The 24,208-nt window shown below is 42.7% G+C and overlaps 1 protein-coding gene and 1 non-coding gene across 2 annotated transcripts in view; both read left to right on the top strand.

The window, feature by feature from the left end:
* Window positions 1-24,208, top strand: part of SGPP2 (sphingosine-1-phosphate phosphatase 2) — a 140,765-nt gene that overhangs the window by 53,392 nt on the left and 63,165 nt on the right. The window lies entirely within an intron of this gene.
* LOC117095467 lies at window positions 22,442-22,546 on the top strand. Its single transcript, XR_004442008.1, has one exon. It is a non-coding gene; the product is annotated as a U6 spliceosomal RNA (small nuclear RNA).

The following is a 24,208-nucleotide window of genomic DNA, read 5'->3' as shown; positions in this document are numbered from 1 at the left end:
AGGACTCTGCAGGTCGCTATTTGAGCATGATAACGCATAGTGACTAGTGCATGAAGGTGAAGGAGTCTTGAAGATCAACCAATTCTAAGGTCGAAGGTTATTTAGCTGGTGGAGGGAACTTCCAGACAAGACTGTGTCCCTGACTCAAGATTCTGCACTAGAAATAGAGGTTCCAAAGCACTTAGTTGGGTATAAAAGAGAAGATTTCAGCGAGTGACTTTCCTGTGGTGGGCTTTATGTTTTCTCATTTGTGGAACAAGTAGAGTGGACTTGATCAGGGCTCATAAATTCGAATGTTCTCAGGGGCAGGGGACAGAAATAAAGCAGCAATGTCCTGAGTCAGGGTGAGGGGTGACAAGGGTGCAGTATCCACGCAAACCCTTCACCACGTGGCGACAGAGGGACTAGGGAGCAATAGCCCCTGGCTCCACCTGGGACTCCCCAGCCCTGTCTCCCCACAGCCCTTTTTTGAAATCTAGCTTCTGTCTAAAAGTATAACGTGAGAGTCTGCAAAAGCATAGGTATCTTGCAAATCATAAAGAGAACGTTAGTCCAGTTGTCCCTCCCCGTTTCTGAGGCCACTTCTGTGTCCATGGAGCAGGCAGGATGGGGGCAGGAGAGAGAGAATGGGAGTGGTCCTTCTGTTCTTAAGATCTGAAAACCCATGGGCTTGAGTATCTTTCCCACTGTCATTTATTTTCTAAGATTGTGTGTGTGTGCGTGTGTAAGGTATAAGTGTGTATATATATATGTGTGTGTATATAGGTGTGTATATGTGTGTATATACGTATATAGGTGTGTATATATGTGTATGTGTGTATATGTGTGTGTGCATAGGTGCATATACATGTTTATGTACATAGGTGTGTATATATGTGTATGTATGTATATAGGTATGTATGTGTGTATAGGTGTGTATATGTGTGTATATAGTTATGTGTATATATGTTTGTATGTATATAGGTGTGTATATATGTGTATATATGTATATAGGTGTGTGTGTATAGGTATGTATATGTGTGTTTATGTGCATGTATGTATATAGGTGTGTGTGTAGATGTGTATATGTGTGTATACGTGTGTGTATATGTGTGTAGGTATGTATATATGTGTGAATGTATGTATATAGGTGTGTATATGTGTGTGTGTATAGATGTGTATGTGTGTATATGTGTGTAGGTATGTATATATGTGTGAATGTATGTATATAGGTGTGTGTGTATAGATGTGTATATGTGTGTATACGTGTGTGTATATGTGTGTAGGTATGTATATATGTGTGAATGTATGTATATAGGTGTGTGTGTATAGATGTGTATATGTGTGTGTATAGGTGTGTATATATGTGTAGGTATGTATATATGTGTGAATGTATGTATATAGGTGTGTATATGTATGTGTGTTTATAGGTGTGTATATGTGTGTATGTATACAGGTGTGTGTGTGTGTTCTAAATCCCAAAACCTTAATAATGGTTGAGTGGGGCAGATGATGAGAAGTACATTACACAGGAATATCTTATAATGTGTTTGATCCACTCATGGCCAGTTATCTCCCCCACTGAGGGTGGCAAACTTTCCCTGAGAGCTGGGAAGACCTCTAGACTCTACAGAAGGCTGTGGTTAGGGGACTCTCTGCTTGCCATTATTGGTGGTTATTTTATGCTTTGTATTCCTCATTTCAAAGCGTCAGAGTGCCTGTTTGAGGCAAAATGACAAGTTTTGTCATAGAGTGAGGCAAATAAAATCTTTGCCCGAGGAAGGAAGAAATAACCTCTGAATCTGCAGTTCGTCCTGAGGTTTGGCCACCTGTTTCTTGACTTTTTAAAATGGGCGCATGACCTGGTTCACCAGTCCCCCTGTGCTGAGAGTTCTGTGGTTATTCTGTGTGGTCACTGTAAGGCAGTGTGAGAAGCCTAACGTAGTGTGAGAAGCAGTGTGAGAAGCTAAGGTAGTGTGTGCATTCCTGCCAGTGCCTGGGATGAGAGTGGAGGTCATTCCAAGGGGAGAGAGGAAGAAAGGAAGGGAGGGAGGGGGAGAGGGAGGTGCAGGTGTGCTTGCGTGTGTTTGTGCATCTGCATGTGTGTGCATGTATTTGTGTGTGTGTGTGTGTGTGTGTACGTGGGCGTGTTGGGATTAGGGATGCTCTCTGATGGGCTACAGAGACAATAATGAGAGATACTTGGTTTGGCTCCAGAGTTGAAGGTAGACGAAAGGAAGGGCAAGTCCCTTAAGTGGGGGCGAGATTGGGAGCCTGGGGTGGATAAGGGTTAGGTTCTGGTACTTGGGCCAGCCAGGACCATCAACTTCCTGCTGAGGCAGTCTTTCTTCAGTAAAGGATATCCCTAAATTAGTGGCTGCTTCTTCAAAGGGGTAGGGATTAAGAACTGCTAATTACATGAGGGACAGAGCTGGAAGTCTTGTATTGAACATCTTATCTCACCCAAAACTCATTGGAAGGCAGCTTTGTTCAGGATTGCCAAAGCTTGGCAAATTTTATGTTAATTTGGGAATTGTCACTGGATGAAGCCCTTACAGGTTTTATTGCTTTTAAAGATATTTTGTTACATTAAGGGTAACTCACACTGTCTGAAGTAGCTCAGCAGAATTTATGCTTGTGTCGAGTTCTCTCTCCTCACAATCATAATTAGTCCTCACCTGTATTGTACATCTTCTGTTGCTTTTATAGGCATCTATGTTCATTATCTTATTTGAGCTTCATAACAATGGGCAGTATCATTTTCTAAATTGGAATAGTAGTATTTCAAATATTGATAAGCCATACCCTATATTGAGCATTTAGTATATATGCCATTCACTGTCAGAGTGCTTTACATATTTTACTTCACTTAATCCTACCAGCAATCCTGAGAAATAGTTATCACCAACTCACTTTACAGATCCTGACACTGAAATATAGAAAGGTTAAATAACTTGCCCAAGGTCACACTGGATTAAGCGGCAAGGTGGATTTGATCCTGCACCCAGATCTTGTCTCCCAGGGGAAGCTGCCATGGTTGTTTCTTAGAAGAACACAGCTAAGTGGCATAAGGAGCACAATATTTTTTTCAAGATGCTAAAACTGGGGCTTCAAGCATTAAAATGATTTGCCCATAGTTTTCTTCTATCGCATATTTGTTTTGGTTTGTGTTGCATTTCTGTCCTTATGGCATTTATTAACCCTGTATTCTACTTAACTGTTTCTTATCTACCCGTCTTAACCCATTTATGACTAGTGTTCCTTTATTGGAACGCAAAGCTTGTGGGAGTTATTTATATCCTACCACTCAAGGTCATCGCCAAGGTCTGATTTTTCACACACAAAAATTTGCAACCTCCAGCATAAATGGGTTAACAAACCTTAACAAACCCCACAGTATGGGATAAGCTTTTGTTAGGTTAGCTGAAACACATCAGTCAATTCACCACTTCTCTCCTTTATCCTGTATCAAGGTTTTTAACCTATCTTTGGGCTCAAAAGAATTTTAGATATTTGGTCAAAAAAGACAGCAAATGGATTTTCTTATTAGGATGCTTATAAAGAGATATTGAGGATGATGTTTCAGAAGATGAGTCACTGCCCCATGGCGTGATTATCTAATCTCTTCACTTTCATTCTGGCATGGTGACAGACCTAACAAAAAATAAAAGCTTTAAAGTTATATTTCTGTAGCTTTAAAAGGTTAGAGGCAACTTCATTGAACTTGGGTGGTGTTTAGTTTTGTAACATGAAGCAAAATCTCACGTTTTTGCTAAACTCCTCATTTTGTGAAATAGCAATGCAAACATTGATGCCACCACTGATCCTGGGAGTTTGGAAGCCTCATTTTCTCTGTTCTTGTGATATTTTACACAGATATTTCTTTCCACGGATACGTCATGGCATTCATAATGAGATGTAGAAAAAAATGAGATAAACAGATAAAAATTGAAAGTAAAGGGAGCACAGATACAATAGAAGATGAAAGTCCAGACTAAAGTGAAATGTGGCATGCTGGTTCAAAGGTGAGCCGCAGATTCATATTTGAGCTTTGTCTTGACCAACCAAAATGAAGTTATGTTATCCACTAGGAAATCATAAGCCTGTTTCTAAGAGAACAAACCTTTTCCTGACTCATGAAATTGATAGAATTGTCAAGGCTAGTGATACATGTTGCTCAATTATTTTCTCAGAAGTATCTAGTGTCAGTACCTGCTTATCATCTATGTGAGAGTACTCATTCTGACTCCTTTTCCTGAACTTTCTGTGTTCTCATTTTTAAATCATTGCTAATTTAACCAAAGAAAAATGGTATTTCCATGCATGTATTCATTGCAGCACTATTCACAATAGCAAAGTCATGGAATTAACCTAAATGCCCATCAATAATAGAACGGATAAAGAAAATGTGGTACATATGCAGCCACAAAAAGGAATGAGATCATGTCCTTTGCCAGGGCATGGATGGAGTTGGAAACCATTATCCTCAGCAAACAATCACAGGAACAGAAAAGCAAACCGCATGTTCTCACTTATAAGTGCAACTGATTGATGAGAACACATGGACACACGAGGAGGAACAACACACACTGGGCATCTGCTGGGGGGTTGGGAGGAGGGAGAGCATCAGGAAGAATAGCTAATGGACATGGGGCTTAATACCTAGGTGATGGGATGATCTGTGCAACAAACCACAATAGCACATGTCTACCTATGTAACAAACCTGCACATCCTGCACATGTACCCTGACCTTAAAATAAAAATTGAAAAAAAAAAAAAAGAAAAATGGTATCTCAGTTAACTTCCAGTTCATATATGATTAGTGAAGATGAAAACATTTTTCATACTTTTATTAATCATTTGTATTAACTTGTATGAATTGTCAGTCTGCCTTGTGAGTATTTTTTTTAAATGGGCTTTCATTTTTTTATTGATTTCCACCAGTTGTTAACATAGAATGATACTGAATTTTCTGTGTCTCAGAGGCAGTGTATCTTTATATGTAAGATGTTTAGAATTCTGTTCAAGACTTTGAGAAGTGGTATTTAATTCTGTGGCATCATCCATAGTGACCTAGGAAAATCCTTTAAAATGGAATTTGAATGCTTTTATACTGAGTGCTCACTTTAGTCACAGACCTCACCACTCTCTATTGTCTTACCCTTTATGACCTCCCTGGTCCTTTAAAGGCCATTTAATTTGGGACTCCTGTCCTCAGGCACTTAATGTTTCTGGTGTATAGTTTCCCTGGCATAAAAGAAGTTACTCGGCAGATGACCAGACCTCAGAAAACCTGGTACACACTGCCTGAACTCCAACAAAGTTAAAATTTGTTTCTGAGTTTCTTCTTGCTTTTTTTCCCCCATTTGTAAGATTTATTTTTTCACCTAACATCAAAAGACATATTTCCCACCATTCTAACATAGCACGGTTATTTTTAAGTAAGTGTTATAGTAACCGAACTGTTACTATGGCTTTTCTGATTATGTTGAAGCTCTGATTGTCCCTAACAGTTTCCAGACAGGGTTAGTCTCTCTTCTAATAATTATTGGCTTTTGATCATCTCCCAGATTGGAAGCAAGGAGTATCTGTGTGAGAAGAGGGTGGGGCTGCTTCTACTTCACCAGCAGCTTTGAGGTTTCATCAGAAGGTTCTGGTCCTACAATACCATGAAAGGAGCACCAGGCTGATGTAACACAAGTAATGTTTCTTAGCTTCCAGAAACAGAGACCCACTCAAACTAGCTCAGGAAAGTAGGAATTTGTTGTAAGGTGATGGAAAATCTAAGAACCAGAAGCTCACAGGAACAAATGCTAGTGAACAGTTTGGTTGTCTGTTATAATTCAACTGTGATTTTCCTGATATCTTTTTCTTTATCTCCTGCTGTTGGCTGCTAACTTTCTCAACTGTCTTTTATTTGATTGATTGATCGATCGATTGGAGACAGGGTCTTCCTCTTGTACCTAGGCTTGAGTATAGTGGCACAATCATAGCTCACTGCAGCCTCAAACTCCTTGGCTCAAGTGATCCTCCCACCTCAGCCTCCCAAGTAGCTGGAGCTACAGGCATGTAGCAGCACACCTGGCTTAGTTGGGTTCTCATTATGTTGACCAGACTGGTCTTGAACTCTTGACCTCAAGCAATCCTTCCACCTTGGCCTCCCAAAGTGCTGGAATTATAGGCATGGGCCACCATTGGCCCCTCAACTGTCTTTCAGTTCAGATTTTCAAGATAACCAGACACAGCCCCTGGTGTAGTCTGGTAGCAAAAATCCATCCATCTCTGACCAATGCATAGATTGGCTGTACTTGGTCCAAACAGCTGAATTGGGCACGGATGGACAATTAACTAGGGCCACAGAGCCATGGGCCAGGTTCTGGAACATCAGGAGACCTGGACTGCAATCCTAGCAGTGAAACCTTGTTCAAGGAACTTGGAGATTCTGCCCTGCAGATTTCCTAGCTTCAAAGTGAAAGGACTCAGCTAGAGGATCCTTGGAGGCTTGGGATGTTATGACTCTTCATTATATGTTTGCTATGTGACACTTAAAGAAGTTCATCCATGGTATAGAGGAAAACAGAAAAGAAGGAAAGTTGGGTGGAACAACCTTCAAAAAAAGTAGAATAGAAGGTATTTCATCTCTTGTGCAGACTGAATGCTAATGTGACTTTACCTACTTTGTCTTGTGTTCTGAATCGCCTCAGTATGAGACAGTATGCTTGAAAAGGATATCAAATCCATTGCTAAATAATTGTTAGCTTGCTTGCTGTTTTGTATTCAACACGACTGAAGAATGCTTTAAAGGACAAATGTGTAATTACTTGGCAAATATAAATTTCCATTTTTTTGTAGAGCCAAAGTCTTGATGGTAAGGAAGCCTTAAAAGTCGAAGATTGCTCTTAGCAGGTTCTTCTGTTCCTATCCTTCTAAGACAAGTTATGTTAAAGAGCTCAAGTTTAAAATGGTGGGTTTTCCCTATCTTACACATTCTGATGATTAGCAGCTAGCTAGCTGATACTTACAGTAAAAACTACACTGAAAATTTACATTTAAATTGGACATACTATCTAGATAGCGTTTAATTGCTATAGAGTTTAGGGTATTATTTTATGCAACAGTCATAAATTGGTTAATGGGTAAACGTTTTGTGATAGTGTGTCAAAATGGACTAGTGTGTTTTGGGATGTGGGCAGGCTGCCATCTGGCTGTCTCATAAGGGAGTCTGTCACCTGGTTAAAGACAAGAGGAAAAAAGCCTGTCCCATCCCTATAATTCACAATCCCTAGACTGGGGTCAATCTTAGTGCCAAAAGAGGACTTTAAATGTGATTATCTCTTAATCCTCGGTTTAAATCACTACCCCTTCACTTCAAAAGACTGCCCTGCTTGTTAAGTTGGTTCTTGCTTGAGATTAATGAGTCTTTAAAAGTATTCAACAATGGCCAGATTGTCACCCTCACTAACTTGTATTGAGTGGAATAGAATTAGGCGTCAGAGATTCTGCCTAGTCCCTCTGAAGTGGAATCTGTAATTTAGCCTTAGTTAAATATTAAGTAAACGCCTCTAGGGGGTTTATTATAAAAACTGCATTGGTTTGGTTTTGAAACACAATAAGGAAAAGTTTTGGTTTTAGTGTAGATTAAAAAAAAAAAAAAAAAAGCCCTTAAAGCTGCACTTGTGGTGAACAAATACATTTAGATCTCTCTAATTATCAATCATCATTACCAGAAAAATGATTCTCTTTTTATGATGATGACTGGAAAATGTGCCCACATTCTTCCCTCCCTCTCTCCTTCCTTCCTGCTGCCCCTTCCCCATAACCGCTAAGACTGCAGTGCTGTTGGTGGAGTAGAATTGTTGCTGTCCCAGATAGAGCCCATTGTTCCCCTCGCCCCTGGTACCATTTCTGATGCTTCATTTACTGTATCGTGTGAATGGGTGATGGATTTAAAGCTTTGTCAGGTAGAAAATTGTTTGGATCATCAGGATCCTGGAGGCAGGAAATGTTTAAAGATGAAATTGAGTTGGGTCTGCTAAAATGATGCAAAGAACTAAACACTTCATACAGAGTTTTATTGTGGAGTTAATCCTTCTTCCCTCCTTTTGGTCTTCTGCTAGCTATTAATGTCTTACCGAGAAAAAACAAATAGTCATTGCCAAGTTACATTTAGACCCCAAACCAAGGAGCATCCTGATAAGGCAGAGGGTAAGGAACTCCGTTTCTCTCTTGCTGTGGCTAAACCTGATTCCTCCTCCACTGCCTGCAGGCAAATTGGTCCCTGTAGAGACTTTTTTACAAAGGCATCATTCCAGACTAGATTTTGTTCCAGGTTCTCCCCTACTCGTTTGTAAAACAAGAGGAAAGATAATGAACCAATTTGTACACGATGGAGGCCTTTCAGATAAAACTTTCAAACACAATCTTAATTTTTTCTCTTTTTTAAACCAGTCAATTCCATTTGCAAAGCTGCCATCTTGAATGGATATGGTTCTCATGTTTATTGCCCCTCTGCTACATGTACGAGTACTTTACACACGAGAACCTCGTGTTACAGATGAGTACGACTGAAGTCCAAAGAGATGAAGTAGCTTGCTCTAAGGGACACAACCAGTAAATAGAATAGGTAGTGTTCATTCTTGGCGCTGTCTCTAAACCCCATCCTTTCTTTTCCACTGCACCATGTTGCCTTAGATGGCGAAACTTTACTCTTCTCCCCAGTCCAGTTATTCAGAAATGTGCTTTGCCTATTTGGTTGGAAAGGCTCTGTTTAGCGTCACAGTCTCATTTGCAAGTGCCTGTATCTACAGCAGCCATATGTCAGATTTTCTAGATATTTTTCTTCCAGTTCTCCGTGCCTTGGTCCTGGTGCATCCCCTTCCGTCCGCTGCATTTGTCAGACTATGTGTCCCAGATTTTTCACACGTACTCAAAAGGCCAGAGCATCACAGGGACCTAGCAGGGCGGAGAAGGACTTTGGTACTTTCGTTTCAGAGCTGGAGGCCTGCAGAGGGCTGCCTGCAGATCCTGTGGGCTTGTCATTCCTGGCTCATGTTCTACTTCCTTATCCTATTCTGCAAAGCAGCCAAGTAGAAAAGAAGGAGTGGGGGAAAGAGCGGGCCCTTTGTCCCTGTTGGGAGCTAGGGATTTGACCTAAGGGGACTGGGTATTTTTCTTGTCAATTCCTCGCCCCACACCAATTTCCCAGGCTCCTTGCCTCTGCCTGCCTTCATCTTCCCCACACCCCATGCCTGTCCAGCTCCCATGTGAGTGACAAGGAACCTCCAGCTCCTCACCAGCTCTCCCGTCGCATTTGAGGATTAGGAAATGTTCCCCGTGCTGGGAAGGGGAAGGAGAAGCTTTCCTTGGTTAAGTGCTCTATCTGTTCACAGCTGAAGAGGCCACAGTTTATATTGGCCTCTGGGATTTTTCTGAAAGCTTGAGAACTGCAAAACAAATGCAGTCTTTAACTTAACTGCTTTACCGCTTCTCTTCCCTCTCCTTTCACCAGCACACGGTGGGGCTTCCCAGGGAGCCCTGGCTAGTTAGAGGGCCCAGTCTCAGGGAAATGGCCTTGACCTCCATTCCTCTCTTGTGGGTTTGGCTGCCACAGATGCCTATCAGGCTCTTTTGGTGTAGTGGCCTCGATGGGTTGTACAGTGGCAGGGAGGTGCTGTGTTTGCTATGCGGAAGCTGGGCCTTAGTCAGCGGAGGCTACCTCTGGGAAACTGAGGCTTTCTGAATTTGACTCCGTGGGTGCCAGCCCCTCTCTCTGGACATCTGCCCTCCCCCAGCATTCCTGACCATCTCCTGGTGCCTGAGGCCCTGGCCCCAGTGGTCTCCTTGCTTGCCTACCCTTGTTTTTATTATTATTATCATCTTCGTTATCATTTTTGTTATTATTCCATCCTCTGTGAGGTGGAATAAAGGGTCTTGAATAAATAATTTGCAAAGAGCCACAATATGACTGCTTAGGAATAAATAACATTATAGAATTTGTAAACATGAGCCACATGTGTCTGTGTGGCCATAGTTTGGCTATTCCTTCAATGAGTACAGACTATTTGCCAGCTTTCAAGATATTCACTCTCTGTGTGGCAAGGGCCATCATTTACAAGTCCTGACTATGTGCTAGATGCGGGGCTGTGGCCTTTATAAATATTCTTTAGTGAAGTGTAGACACTACTATTGTGACTCTCATTTTAAGGTGAGGAAACAATGTAAGAAGGCCAGCCAAGCTGACATGGCCAGAGATGTAGATCCTGGATTCGAAACAGTAACTATCTGATTCCAGAATCCTGGCCATGAACTTCTGTGCTCTGCCCTAACCTTTTCCCTTCATTATGGTGTATAGTAAGGCTTTTTTTGTCTGTATTAAACATATTCCAATAAATTTCATTTTTCATTTTGCAAGTAGTAAGCCACATTAAACATTTTAAATTTTTAAACATTACACATTTTTTTCTTAAGGCCGGGCGCGGTGGCTCACACCTGTAATCCCAGCACTTTGGGAGGCCGAGACAGGCGGATCACGAGGTCAGGAGATCGAGACCATCCTGGCTAACACGGTGAAAACCCGTCTCTACTAAAAAATACAAAAAACTAGCCGAGCAAGGTGGCGGGTGCCTGTAGTCCCAGCTACTCGGGAGGCTGAGGCAGGAGAATGGCATGAACCGGGGAGGCGGAGCTTGCAGTGAGCTGAGATCCGGCCACTGCACTCTAGCCTGGGCGACAGAGCGAGACTGCGAGACTCCGTCTCAAAAAAAAAAAAAAAAAAAAAAACCAAAAAATACAAATTTTTTTCTTAAATCCTACTGTTTGTTGATTTGAGAGTAATTCACCTTTTCCTTCCATCTATCTGTCTGTCCTTTGTTGTGTTTGATCGCAGCATGCAGTTTTTATCGTGCTTAGGATAAGTGGTTTGATGTAAGATTAGAAATGACTTAGCGCTCATGATGAATGCGTGAGAAACGGGATGGACATTGGAGAAGACTCATGAGTCTTTTCACCGAAAAGGAATAATTGAATCTAAGGATGGTTTGTTCCTCTTAAGAATTAGGAGACCTGGTTTATAATCCAAGTGAAAATTGCTCAGCCTCTATTTATTTTACCTAGCCCATGTTTTTCTAGTAAGGTAGAATGAGAAACCCGCCAGGAGGACATAGCCAGGCTGGGATGCGCTCAGAGCCCACTGAATGTTACAAGTGTTCAATGAATTGTAGTTCAGCCTTTACTAATAACTAAGAAATTGACGTTTCTCTGGGCCTCAGTTCAACCATCTGTGAAACGTGAAGTTGAACAAAATGATCACAGGGACCCTCTCATTTGGAAAGTTTTATGATGATAAAAATACTGGTGGTGATGCATCTTATAGGATATTTAGTCTTTTTCATCATATGCCATGGCTTCAACCATGCATCTGCCGTATGTTGTGCCAAACCCCTGTTAACCTCTATAGAGAAGACACCAGGTTCAAGAGACCAAAGAAGAAACCCAGAGTGAGCAAACAAGACATGGGATTTTATTAGGGGCTTGCCTAGGAGAGAGAGTCCAGCGGCAGTGCGCTGGCAACATATTCCTCCAGTCCAGTGGTGGCAGGCTGGACAACGTAACCTCGCAACCCAGTGGTGGTGGGCTGGACAGAAAATCTGCAACCACTTGCAAATAGCGTACAGTTTATACAGCATTTCACTTAACACCCACCTCCCTCCCACCAATAAAGAAGAGCTCCGCTGGGCAACCTTCATTTAACACTATTCAGGGCCTCTATCCTCTGTACAACCCATTCTCCACGGGACAGGAGGGCGGCTCAGATGTTTGTCATAGAGAATAAACTAATCTGCACATTGGCCACTCCTGAATTCCCTAGCTCAGAACACGCATTCAGGTGCATCTGCCTTACAGGGTCATTCTAAATGTGTGCTTAAATTATTGCTATCAGTTGCATTTACCTTGCACCCTGTAAAATCTCTCCTGGGTGACCTCCACGCAACTGACAGGGTTGGTTTCTACCAATTTTCTTGTGGTCCCCCATGATAGGGAGAGGACACAATTGTTAATGATCCTCTGTGAGAGGGGTCCTTAGGGACAGGGGTCCCCTAACCCTGGGCCATGGACTGGTACCGTAGCCTGTTAGGAACCGGGTCACACAGCAGGAGGTGAGCAGTGGGTGAGCGAGCATTACTGCCTGAGCTCCATCTCCTGTCAAATCAGGAGCGGTATTAGATTCTCATAGGAGCACGGACCCTATTGAGAACTGTGCATGCAAGGGATCAAGGCTGTGCACTCCTTATGAGACTCTAACTGATGTCTGATGATCTGAGGTGGAACAGTTTTATCCTAAAAGCATCTTCCCCCAGCCCCTATCTGCAGAAAAACTGTCTTCCACAAAACTGGTCCTTAGTGCTAAATAGGCTGGGGACTGCTGCTTATGGAGATACTGGTTGAACCTATCCTAAGTTTGAGTCACTAGGAATCATGTGGCCTTACAAATAAAAGCCCAAAGGGTATGGAATTCCATGTGAGTTCAGGGCTCCCCTAGTCCAGGCAAAAAGGCATAAAGAACATCAAACATACAAGTCTTACTCTCAGCTTCGGGGGGTGTGTGTGTGTGTGTGTGTGTGTACGAACATAGACACACATATAAATTCATTGTTTGCATTGCATATACTCAGATTTAACTAGAAACAGATGTTAGGTTTTTGTTCCTTTTAAAATTAAATTTCTTCTGGCATTCACAGACACTGAAATCAGAGAGGGGGAAAAATGTTTTGTTCAATTTGAAAATGCTTTTTGAATACATAGCAATTTGACCCTGGGGGTTGGGGAATGACATTCTGAAGGTTTTCCAAAAAAACTGTAACTTGGAAATGAGCAAGTTGTGAGCAGCAGTAAGCTTGCTTCCTTTTAAATTAACACTGGTGAAACAAACAAAGGCTAAATGGGTAAAATAAGAGAGCTGATTTATTTTATTAGGCCATAATTGAGGATCTAGACAAAGGAGAACATTAAACCTTGCATTTACTACAAATTCTACAAGTAATTGCACACCTGTAGCACGACTGCCAGTAGGATGAGCCCATCCAAGCCAGCCCTCAAGGGTTTCTTAAACAAATTCTGCAAAATAAATAGAAGTTGAACAGTTTTCAACGTTTGTCTACGTAACTGGAAAAAAGTATTTAGCGTGAAGGAATAGACACAAGATGATGGCCTGAAAGTCTCCATTTCTTCTGTAGCCAGCAAGGACTCTATGTTGGCTGTTAATTAGAATGTATTAAGAAAAAAAAAGATCAGGGCTCATTGACTTCAGTAAACATTTTAAATAAGCTAAAGGTTGTTTCAGGCCTTTGTCTTTTTGGAGGCTGAAATTAGAAATTTAAACCTAAATTTATACCATAGAAAGCTTTTAGAATGTATGTTAGAGACTGAGCTTTAAAAACAAACAAAAAGGTCTTCTAATCTACATAGGATGGTCCTACAGGGCAATCAAAAGGGCGTGTCTTTAATACCAAAAGGATTAAATTATTAAAACTCTGTTGGCTGGGTGTGGTGGCTCACACCTGTAATCCCAGCACTTTGGGAGGCCGAAGCAGGTGGATCATCTGAGGTCAGGGGTTCAAGACCAGCCTGACCAACATGGACAAACCCCATCTCTACTAAAAGTACAAAATTACCCGGGCATGGTGGCGCATGCCTATAATCCCAGCTACTCAGAAGGCTGAGGCAGGAGAATCACTTGAACCTGGGAGGCGAAGGTTGTAGTGAGCCAAGATCATGCCATTGCACTCCAGCCTGGGCAACAAGAGCAAAACTCTGTCTCAAAAAGAAAGAAATAAAATAAAAAATAAAACTCTGTGAAAGCCAGAATTGCAGAAAACCAGGTGCCTTTGTTTAAAACATTTCAGCTACCTAAAAGGATGCATTTAAGGGTGTGCTCATCTATATCTAGCCCTTGCGGATGTTAATTTTGAGTAAGTTTCTACATTCATGAGAAACATATTTTTATAAGTTTTTATAGGATATTCAAAACCACCTAGAACCTTTTTAGTATGTCATCTTTAAGATTAAAATATAAAGAACCGTGCATGGGATGGACCCTGGTTCAGGAAATATACTTGGTAAGTGGAACAGGGGTTTTCCGAGTGAGATCATCCTAAAAGCTAAGGGGAACAGGCACTCACATCAAAACCCAGGCAATGACAAATACTCTTATGGGGTCACTTGGACATTTACCAGCCTTTGCAACCCAAAATTCCAAGATTATATACACTTATTGTTTTGAGTTCTTTTTGAGACAGAGTCTTGGTCTGTTGCCCAGGCTGGAGTGTGGTGGTACAATCACAGCTCACTCAAGCCTAGACTTCCTGGAGTTAAGTGATCCTCCAACCTCAGTCTACCAAGTAGCTGGGACCACAGGCATCAGCCAACACACCTGGCTAATATTTTTTTTTTGTTGTTGTTTGCTTTTTTTAAGGCAAGGTCTCACTATGTTACCCAGGCTGGTCTCTAACTCCTGGGCTTAAGCAATCCTTTCATCTTGGCCTCCCAAAGTCCTGGGATTACAGTGATGAGCCACTGCACCCAGCAGTTATGTGCATTTGAACAGTAGAGGTTGATATGAGTGGGAAGACAGGCATGAGCCTTAGTAACCTTTTTTTTTTTTTTTTTGAGAGAGAGTCTCACTGTGTCGCCCAGGCTAGAGTGCAGTGGCCGGATCTCAGCTCACTGCAAACTCCACCTCCCGGGTAGCTGGGACTACAGGCGCCCGCCACCTCGCTCGGCTAGTTTTTTTGTATTTTTTTTTAGTAGAGAGGGGGTTTCACCGGATTAGCCAGGATGGTCTCGATCTCCTGACCTCGTGATCCGCCCGTCTCAGCCTCCCAAAGTGCTGGGATTACAGGCTTGAGCCACCGTGCCCGGCTCATAGTAACCTTTTTAAAGGCATCTCATAAAACAGCTTCTGAGTCTTTTATTCTTATAGATTCATCAAGCCTACATCTCCACTTGTAGTTTTTTGGTTTGGGGGTCTTGTAACCCCGAGCATAATTCGAATATTAGTTATCTATAGCAACATCTTCTTCCTAAACTGTGTCTGGGTGTGCCACTAAGTCTGTAAAACATGTAAAAGAAGATTTTAATGTGCTTGCCCAGTAAGATGATATGATTGTACTCCAGTAATAATTGTCTCATGCCAGCTCTTCACCCCTAGAAACCATGAGTCAGTTATTATTTCTAAAAATAATGTTTAAGATGGCAGCACTTCCAAATGTATTTTTTTTTTTTTTTTTTGAGATGGAGTCTCACTCTGTCACCCAGGCTGGAGTGCAGTGCTGTGATCATAGCTCACTGCAGCCTCAAACTCCTGAACTCAAGAAATCCCCCTGCCTCAGCTTCCTGAGCAGCTGGGACTACAGATAGGCACTACCATGCCTGGCTAAGTTTTTAATTTTTTGTAGAGACAGGGTTTGTTTTCACACTGCTATAAAGATACTACCTGAGGCTGGGTAATTTATAAACAAAGGACGTTCAATTGACACACAGTTCTGCATGACTGGGGAGGCAAAACTCATAATCATGGCAGAAGGGGAAGTAGGCACATCTTACATGGTAGCAGGCAAGAGAGAGTGAGCAAGAGCAGAGGAAACTGCCTTATAAAACCATCAGATCTCATGAGAACTCACTATCACAAGAACAGCAAGGGGGGAACCTCCCCCATGATCCAATCACTTCCCACCTGGTCCTTCCCTCAACAGGTGCAGATTATGGGGGTTACCATTTGCGATGAGAGTTGAGTGGGGACACAGAGCTAAACCATATTATTCTGCCCCGGCCCCTCCCAAATCTCACATCCTCCCATTTCAACACACAATCATGCCTTCCCAACAGTCCCCCAAAGTCTTAACTCATTTCAGTATTAATAAAAAAAATCCACAGTCCAAAGTCTCATCTGAGACAAGGCAAGTCCCTTCCACCTATCAACCGGTAAAATCAAAAACAAGTTACTTCCTTCCAAGATACAATGAGGATACAGGCATTGGGTAAATACATTCATTCCAAATGGGAGAAATTGGCCAAAACAAAGGGGCTACAGACCTCATGCAAGTCTAAAATCCAGCAGGGCAATCATTAAATCTTAAAAGCTTCAAAATGATCTCCTTTGACTCCATTGCTCACATTGCAAGAGTGCACTCCCATAGCCTTGGGCAGCTCCTTCATGTGCTGGCATTGAGTGCCTGTGGCTTTTTCAGACACACAATGCAAGCTGTCAGTGGATCTACCATTCTGGGGCCTGGAGGACAGTAGCTCTCTTCTCCTAGACTCACTAGGCAGTGCCCCAGTGGGGACTCTGTGTGAAGGCTCCAGCCCCACATTTCCTTTCCCCATGGCCCTAACAGAGGTTCTCCATGAGGCCTCCACCCCTGCAGCAAATTTCTGCCTGGACATCCAGGTGGTTCCATACAGACTCTAAAATCTAGATGGCTGTTCCCAAACCGCAGTTCTTGACTTCTGTGTACCCACGGGCCCAACACCACGTGGAAGCCACCAAGGCTTGGGGTTTGCACCCTCTGAAGCAGTGGCCTGAACTGTACCTTGGCCCCCTTTAGCCACAGCTGGAGCTGAAGCAGCTGGGACACAGGGCACCAAGTCCTGAGGTTGCATAGAGCAGGGAGGCCTTGGATCCTGCCCACTAAACCATTTTTTTCTCCTAGGCCTCTGGACCTGTGATGGGTGGCCCAGATCTCTGACATGCCCTAGAGGCATTTTCCCTGTTGTCTTGGCAATCAGAATTTGACTTCTTGTTACTTGTGCAAATTTCTGCAGCCAGCTTGAATTTTTCCCCAGAAAATGGGTTTTCCTTTCCTATGGCATCATCAGGCTACAAATTTTCCAAACTTTTATGCTCTGCTTCCCTTTTAAATGTAAGTTCCAATTTCAGATAATCTCTCTCATGTTCAAAGTTCCACAGATCTCTTGGGCAGGGGCAAAATGCCACCAGTCTCTTTGTTTAAAGCATAGCAAGAGTGACCTATGCTCCAGTTACCAGGATATTCCTCATCTCCATAGGAACCACCTCAGCCTGAACTTCATTGTCCATATTACTATCAGCATTCTGGTCAAAACCATTCAACAACTCTCTGCGAAGTTCCAAATTTTCCTTCATCTGCCTGTCATCTTCTGAGCCCTCCAAACAGTTCCAGCCGTTGCCCATTATCCAGTTCCAAAGTCACTTCCACATTTCCAAGTATCTCTGTAGCAGTGCCTCACTACTTTGGTACCAATTTACTGTATTAGTCCATTTTAACACTGCTATGAAGATACTACCCAAGACTGGGTAATTTATAAACAAAGGAGGTTCAATTGACCCACAGTTCTGCATGGCTGGGAAGGCCCCAGGAAACTCACAATCATGGTGGGAAGGGAAGAGGCATGCCTTACATGGTGGCAGGTGAAAGAGAGGAAGCAAGAGCAGGGAAAACTGCCTTATAAAACCATCGGATCTCATGAGAACTCACTATCATGAGAGCAGCATGCGGGAAACTGCCCCTGTGATCCGATTACTTCCCACCTGGGCCCACCTTCCGCTTGTGTGGATTATAGGAATTACCATCCAAGATGAGATTTGAATGAGGACAAAGGGGTCAAACCATATCACAAGGCCTCACTTTGTTGCCAAGGCTGGTCTCTCACTCCTAGGCTACAGCAGTCCTCCCGCCTTGGCCTCCCAAAGCGCTGAGATTATAGCCATGAGCCACTGCACTCAGCCCAAATATATTCTTAACTAAGTCTAACATTAATTTTGCAAAGCATTAATATCTACATTTATGTATGATGAAACTGAAGGTGAGACATGAATAACATCAGAGCTCATTCTCAAGCCAGCTCTCTTTTTACTTCATGGTACTGTTAGGCCTAAAATAAATGATCTCTTTGGAGTGTTACATAACATTTATAGGAAGCTATTGGTTTGGCCCAACAGATCAAACCAAATGGAGTCACTCATGCTAAAGTTCCACATCACCAAATCGAGACTCATCTGTTGATCTGACCTTCTGAGAAATCAGGAGGTTGAGAGAGAGAATAGCCATAAAGGCCGGTTTCAATGGGCAAGATAATTAATTTCCCTCTGTTTTAATCCTTATAAAAAAAGCAACCTGATGTCAACTAATCAGTCATTTTTCTATTGTTCTATTTCCCTATTCCCACCTTTCAAGGAAGGTAACTTCAAAACTACCAAACTGCTTTTTGTTCCCTGTTTTGGCTTTCCTCAGCCCTTCCCTGTCTGTAAAACCAGCCTCCTCTGCTGAACCCGTTGGAACACTCCTTCTATTTCATGGAATGAAGTGTTGCCCAATTCTAGAATCGCAAATGAAGCCAATTAAGGTTTTCAAAGGATCCCAGCTGCACTGAGCACTGGGAAGAAAAAAGATTTAAAAAAAAATCTTTAAGCTAAATTTGTTATAATTTTGTCTTTTGACAGGAGGAAATGAAGAGTTTTGGGAAGGGCCCAAAAGGCTGGACTGTAGGCGGTAGAGATACAGAGAATGTTCATGAATGAGCAAATGTACTCCTTAGGAAATTTCAGAGAAATGGGTAATGAGACTGACTAGTCAGGGAAATGCTGGGAGGAGGCAGCAGTGGTCTCCCAAGTCACCTTGCCAGTCCACGGCTGCCCTACTTGCACTTGTGTCTTCACTGAATAACTATGTGTTCATATGAGATGTGCCAAGGGCGCCAGTTCGGCCCTGCATGTACAATTCCATGACTGTCACCAAGTGGTGACTGTGGTCCACAGTCACATACGTGTCCAAAATCTTGGCGTGAGGCTTTCTTTAAGGGGAGTTAACCGAGAGCATAAATTTACCTCCAAAACAATTGTATAACTAGTCACTGTAAGATATATGGGGCCAATGAGAGCAGGATTTAAACATTTGCCAAAGACTTTATCTCTCTTTTTTTCCCCCTTTTCATTTTAAAAAGAAGTTTGTGTTCTCCTCTGTGCTAGATAGTCCTGGCCTTGGCTAGCATCAGTCTCTCAGAAAGTTCCTGGAGGCTTTTCTTTAACTTTCCCTTAAAACATAAGAGTTGCTGAGGCAGGAGAATGGATCGAACCCAGGAGGCAGAGGTAGCAGTGAGCAGAGATCGTGCCACTGCACTCCAGCCTGGGTGACAGAGCGAGACTCTGTCTCAAAAAAAAAAAAAAAAAAAAAAAAGTTGCTGATGGTTTGAAAACCTGAAGGAGTTTGCTAATGTCAGAGTGTCAGAGCTTACTTTAAATTATTTGCACCTCGCCGGGCATAGTGGCTCATTCCTGTAATCCCAGCACCTTGGGAGGCTGAGGTGGGAGGATTACTTGAGACCAGGAGTTTGAGACCAGCCTGGGCAACAAAGTGAGTCCCTATCTCAACAAAGAATTACAAAATTAGGCGTGGTGGCATGTGCCTGTGGGCCCAGTTACTCAGGGACTGAGGTGGGAGGACCACCTGAGCACAGAAGGTTGAAGCTGCGGTGAGCCATTTTCATGCCACTGTACTCCAGCCTGGAAAACAGAGCAAGGCCCCGTCTCAAAAAAATAAAAATTAAAAAAAAAATCTTTTTGCACCAAAGTCCTTTTATATTCAAATTTTCTCCTGCAAATGAAAAACTGATTAGAGAATATCCTCAAGAGAAAGATCTCCTGGCTTAAAAATGAGAGGAAGAAAAATGGCCTTGTTGAATTTTACTTGAGCTCTCTATGCTGCTAGAAAACAGAAACCATGAAGATAATCCTCCCACCCTTTTTTGTGTTCCAGGAAAGGATTTACTACAAGGAACCCCCCTTCTCCCTGTGGCTTAGATAAGACCCACAGATGCCTCCCTTGTTTATTAGTGACAAGGCCAGACACGGATTCCAAATTCCCATTCTTTGGCTCAAAATGATTAGCTGAACTCTGTCCCCCTCTCAGTCTGGACAAAATACCTGCCACCTTGACTTGACCAAACTAAGCTTGTTGCCATCTATAGACCCCTGAACTTTGACCCACCCTCACCACACAGCCCCTTCTGAGAATAGGCTGACATCAGGGTACACGTGGTTTTACTATCCTGACCCACCCTCACCTTCCGTTTCACTTCCCCACATCCAGTTCTCCTGAGCCTTGTTCATTCTTCTCTAAGTAATAGAAAAACCCATTCTTCCTTTACACTTGAGACACTTGCAGATCTCTTGGTCTCCGTGTCATATAGTGCCCCCACTCCCTTCATGCAAGAATCCTTTCGAACAACGTCTCTCCTTACCTAAATCCAGATTGTCTTTTTATTTGACAAAGATAACAAATAAAGAAGAGTTCCACCCTACAGTACCTGTGCCTGCCTGTGGAGATGTCTCTTAACACATGGCAATGTGAAACAAAGATGTAAAACAGTTTCCGTCCATGAGGACTTCACTTCTCAGGTTGAGACGCTTTCCAAAGTAGTAAGAAGAGTCTTATTCTCCAGGGAGCCAGGGTTGTTGCATTTATTCATTTAATAAAGGCTTACCTCATCTGGACACTGGTAATTTTATATTCCGAACATTTCTGGAAACATTCCCTCCGTTTAGGCCTGCATCATCTTTATTTTGCACTATCGCAGTAGATGTTCTCATCCATCTCCCTCGAGCTATTCTTATATCCTCAAATCCATCCTCCCCACAGCATTTAGTGATCCATCTCAAATGCAAATATGAACTTTTAAAATCATGTAATGTCTAAGCACCTTAAACTTACCTACAAGGCCTCTCACAGTCAGACTTCTGCCTCAATTTCTACCTCTAGCCCTTTCCCCTGTCTGTTCTTGTCTCTGGTGAGACACCCCACCATCCCTTACATATCCAACAGGTACGTATTCTACTTTGTGCTCCTTTCCTGGTGTTCCTCTGCCTTTCATGCTCTCACCATTCCTGCCTGCTACCCCCTTTACTCCTGCTAAGTCTCAGTGCAGGTATCATCTCTAGAAAAGCCACTCTGCCTCCTGTATCTGTATTCCCTCCCAGTTGGCTTCTTCTTGCTTCTTGAACCTAGCATCTGGCAGCAATTCAATAAATAAATATTGGGTAACGTAAATAAAGGCTATTTCTACAAAGGTGATTTAAGAGATGTCCCCTACAGAAGCACTCATGTAAAGAGGTCATTGCAGTTCAGGATGGTAAAGATACATGGAGAACATCTATACAGTACTACAGTAGCATCCTAGAGGTGTTTTTAAAATGGAATTGTTTCCATCTTAATGGAATGGCTCCCCATTACCCCTGATGGAAAGTTGGGAAACAAATTTGGCCAAGGTTCTCTCAAGGTGTTTGCAGGATGAAAATAGAAATTCTACACATTCCTGAACTGCTCAGGAGTCTTTCAACCAGAAACCAACTTTTATTTGCTTTTTAGAAAGAGCACCAGATCTCTTCTCTCTCTCTCTCTCTTTTTTTTTTTTTTTTTTTTTTTGAGATGGAATCTTCCTCTGTCACCCAGGCTGGAGTGCAATGGTGCAATAACTTGTCTCACTGCAAGCTCCACCTCCCGGGTTCAGGTGATTCTCTGATTCTTCTGCCTCAACCTCCTGAGTAGCTGGGACTATGGGTGTAGGTCACCAAGCTCAGCTAATTTTTGTATTTTTAGTTGAGACAAGGTTTCACCATGTTGGCCAGGTTGGTCTCGAACTCCTGACTTCAAGTGATCTGCCCACCTTGGCCTCCCAAAGCACTGGGATTACAGGCGTGAGCCACCGCACCTGGCAAATCTCTTTCTTAACCTTATAATTGGTGAGCAACAACCTTTAAATGTATTTAGTCATTTGTTCATTCATTTAACAAACACTTGGCAAGGGCCTACTATGTGCTAAATATTATGTCAAGTGGTATAGATTAAGCAATGTACAAGACAGACTCCATCCTGCTCTGGGGTTCACATGTAGGCAAAACAGACAGTAACAAGTAATCAATACAGGAATTAAATATTGTACAATTACTGTTTAGGACACGATCAGGGAAGAGCAGAAACCTACTTTAGAGAAGGTGGTTGGGGAAGGGGACTTTGTGCCAGTTTCCTTGAACTTAAGTCTTGACGGATGAGGAGCCAGCCTCATGAGTCCCTGGGGCAGAGAGTCCCAGGCCAAGAAAATCTCAAAGCAGGAGAAAGCTTATCCTGTGGAGGAATAAGAGAAGATAATATGACTCAGCAAAGGTAGAAATGACTTTCTTCTAGAAGCCACCAGGAGACCATAGGCTCTTGGGTTGCTTCACACAGGACCCCTTCTCAGTCGCCTTTTGCAATTGCAGAGAGCGTAGTCCCTTTGGGAGACCTGAGTTCAGCGTTGCCTCAACTGTCAACTCACCCTGAGATCATGGATTGTCACTTCACTGATTGAGACTTGGGTTCTCTCATATGTAAGAAGCAGAGGTTGGATGAGGGCCTCTCAACTCTGTGTACTATGATGCTATTAACATTAACTACTATGCTCATTTCAGCAGCACAGATACTAAAAATTGGAATGATACAGAGATTACCAGGGCTCCTCGGCAAGGATGACATGTCAATTCATGGAGCGTTCCATATTTTTTTAATGGCAGCCAATATATCTGGGACATTTGGAGAAGCCAATATGGTCTCCCGGCCCAAAGAAAACATTAATTACCTTTAGTAATCACTGAATCTCAACAGGCGTCATTCATTCATTCATTAAAAAAAGAATGAATTTTTTTTTCAACAAAAAAATTTTGAGCACTTAGACAGACACTGTTCCAGACTCTGGGCCACATGAAGGCAGAGCATCCACTCAGGGTGAAGATGAGGATGATAACATAAAAATATGTAGTCTAAATGCAGGCGAGGTATAAAGTTGTATGAAGAAAAACAGAAATAGGGTATGAGGAGAGCGTGACAAGAGGCATGCCGTGTTAAGTAAAGTGGTCAGAGGAGGCCTTTCAGAGGAGATGGGTACAGGACCGACTTTACTTAAAAGTTACTTATAACTCCTATTTAAATTGTTTATGGCAACTCTAGAATGTTTGAAATGCATCATCATCCTTTCCGGTTGATTTCTGTGTTCATATGGAAACCAGTGTTTCTCAGAAGTCTAAATACTCCAGCAAGCACTCCTTCTGAGAAGTTAGCTAAATTTTAAAAAGTACAAAGTCATCTTTGAATTGGTCTTTTCATCTTTAAAACAAAACATGTGCTCTAATTCAAATCTGGTAAGACATTTCATCAAACACGGGTTCTGTAAAGAGACTTCCATTGTCAGCATTGCTGAATCTCAGCCTTACAACGGAAAGTGGACATTGCACAGAGGAGGGATGTGCCTGTTCGCCCTGAAGGCAGATTCTGACAGGCTCCAGCTAAGCCTTTCTCATTAAAAAGGGTCATGGGGAGGTTGCATGAAGGTTTGAGAGGTGTTGGTGTGATCAACCTCCCCTCCTAATGGAGCAGAGTTAATCACTCACTGGCCAACTGGAAAATCAATGGCTCCCTGCTTTCTCTCCTACACTTTTCCTGTGCTTGGCCAGCCTGCTGCCCTGCTCCCTGCAGTGAACTGGCGTCAGGCAGAGGACTCCAGGATTCTTCTCCCCTCCTACTCAAAGACCAGCTCTTCCGGAGGAGAGTCATCTAACCCCAGGGCACAAGAGCGTGTTCTTTCCTACCTGGGAGAAAGCTTATAATGAAGCCTATTGCCAAAGAGGAGGAGGAAGCAGAAAAGACGGCACATTGGGGGAAACACAAGTTGGGGCATTGGAGGAAAGGCAGTCTTTCTGAGGAAAGACATCATTGCAAACAAAATGAAAAGGAAACAATGTCCATAGATGATGGGCTGGAAGCTTTTCCAATTCAGTGTCACGTGAGTTTTTAGCACCTTTCCATTAAGGAGATGTTGAGTTGCTTTTTTGTGGTTGAGCTCTAAATGTAAATGTCTTCATGATTACCCTAAATGAGGCCTTCCATGGAACTGACTAGACCAGAGGTCCCCAGGCAGAAGGGCCCAAAGAGTCCGGTTACCAGTGTTCTGGACTGGAACTTATAACGTTAAGTTCTCACTTGGACCTGACTAGAAGTACAGCTGAACCCTTTGACTGGCAGAAGGGCGTTACCAGCAGGAAGAATTATGCATGAAGGTCAAAAGAATTGTTCTTTCAGTAAGTCTGACTGAGTGGTGTTCATCCCAGAGGTATGAAAGCCACCACCTGAGCTTCAGGGCTCGGATACTCTGTCACATAAGGAAGAAGGT

The sequence above is a fragment of the Trachypithecus francoisi genome, unplaced genomic scaffold (assembly GCF_009764315.1).
Source record: "Trachypithecus francoisi isolate TF-2019V2 unplaced genomic scaffold, Tfra_2.0 Lachesis_group13, whole genome shotgun sequence".
Lineage (NCBI taxonomy): Eukaryota > Metazoa > Chordata > Mammalia > Primates > Cercopithecidae > Trachypithecus > Trachypithecus francoisi.
The sequence above is the reverse complement of the archived record's forward strand: the minus strand, read 5'-3'. Positions and strand labels throughout refer to the sequence as shown.